This window comes from Vicia villosa, unplaced genomic scaffold (assembly GCF_029867415.1).
Source record: "Vicia villosa cultivar HV-30 ecotype Madison, WI unplaced genomic scaffold, Vvil1.0 ctg.001981F_1_1, whole genome shotgun sequence".
Taxonomy (NCBI): Eukaryota; Viridiplantae; Streptophyta; class Magnoliopsida; order Fabales; family Fabaceae; genus Vicia; species Vicia villosa.
Window position 1 is genome coordinate 156,098 of NW_026705799.1, and position 2,250 is coordinate 158,347.

Below are 2,250 nucleotides of genomic sequence, written 5' to 3' on the forward strand. Positions count from 1 at the left end.
AATAAACAAAAACTGAAAACAAAATTTTAGTTGACGAGCAACAAAATTTCAATTGAACTAAAATTAAAACTCTATATTTTGGCAGTCCCCGGCAACGGCGCCAAAAACTTGATCGGAAAAATAGCAAGTGTACTATTTTGCCTCTGTAGTAATAATAGGGAAATTCCCCAAATGTCGATCTCAAGGACTGCACGTTAATATTGAGTTTAAATAATGGTTCAATTAAACAAAAACTATATTTGGAGTTTTGTTTGCAAATTGTGACTAAAAATAATTAAAATAGGCAGAAAAGTAACTTGGCTTTTTGACAAATATGAGTATTATGCTAGGGTAAAGTGTGTGATTGTTCCTGTAATAACCTTGGATTTAGATCTCTCCAACAAGTTCATAACCTTTAATTACATACTTTAGATTATTTTCCCCTAAGTCCTTAGTGGGAAAACCTTTGAACATTCATCCTAAATCCTAAGTCCTTAGAGAATTATGATGAAATCAAGCCTTTATGTTATCAAGAGTTAACCGGTAACTATAGGGTATCCCTAGTCCTAGGTGATATCTACTATAGTCTAATCGTACAAAAACCTTAACAACCGATGTCCAGCTGGTTGTTAACCGTAAATCAATCTTGTTGGTCCGACAAAGAAAGCATAAAAACCTTGTACAATTAAATTAAATAAGAAAACAAATCTATTGATGAACTCAGGAATTCAAAATCATTACAGAATCAAATCAGGGACACCCCCTAGCATTAGGGTTTAGTTACTCATATTGTTCAAAGAAAACAAAATATAAAATAGAGACATTACAAAAATTGAGATGAAAGTTGATCTTCAATCGCTTCCGTTCATGAAAACCTTCTTCTCTCCCAAACCCTTGTTTTCTCCAATCTTCAATCGTGTCTTCTCCTCGCCAAAAAGTCCTCTAATTCATTGTTAAAACTCTTCTAAATAGTGCAGACTCAGTTAGGTTGGTTGGAAGTACCCAAAATGCCCCTTGGGTCAACACTTAATAAAAAATCACAAAAATCAGCAAAATCAGCGTTTTAGCCAACACTGGCCGTGTCAGGCAACACGGGTGGCCGTGTTGGCCTCCTGAACTTAATTTTTAAAATCACACTCAGCACTGCTGACACGGGTGGCCGTGTTAGGTAACATGGGTCGTGTTGGTCCTTAACTTTAGAATTTGGATTTGCGTTCTTCATGAAAGTTGTAGCCCTTTTCGTTAGCGAAATTTTTCCACCAGAACCGCGTCATTCCGAGTTACGAAGCTCTAGTTATGATCAAAATACTACACGCCTGTCACGATGAGAAACATGCTGAAAATTTCTAGATCTCACACTTGCTAACACGAGCCGTGTCAGCCCCGTGAATTTCATCTCTTTTGCATTTTCTTGGCCAGGCTTCATCCTGACACTGTCAGTTTCAGGTGACACAGGTGGTCGTGTCAGACCTAATGTAGCTTGATTTTTCACTTCCTTCGAAATTCCCCTTTTTGTACTTTTTCGCATTAATTTGTCTCGATTTATTCCTTGGAGCCTGCAAATAGTAAAATACACAACCAAAGCATAAAATGTAGAAGAATGAAGTAAAACACTTGACAATATAAAGTAAAGGCGACTAAAATCAACGGTAAATAAAAGTGTAAAAACCACTGATCAGGTACCAACATTATCAATGGGATTACCCACCGACCGATCCAACATGATCAAGATAAGGCCCTGCCTGCATAAATTCCACACAATGGGAATTATGCCCTTCACTGAATCCACAACATCATCTGGATTCAGCCCTCAACAAATGATTATGAATTAATGCAAACATATATGAAAAATACTTATACCATCGTCAAGTCTATGAGTAACATCATCCAATACTCAAACCATCATCGTCATCATCATCATCATCAAAGTATGTTTATATACATTAGCATTATTCAAATACAATCAATCATCATCATCATCATCATCATCATCATCATCATCATCATTAGGAACATACATATATCCGCATCAATCCTCATCATCATCATTCATACGAAGCATAAATTTATTCACATCATCCAAACAAACAATCATCATTATACACTTCTCAACAATCATCACATAATCATGTTTTCAAATACATCTTATATTGTCACATTTCATCATACATGTCAACAGTACATCATCCATCAAACTAACAAAATATACACATCTTACTCATATCCTCGCATAGGATGTCTCATAAGCTTCGTCATACAATTCAAACAAAT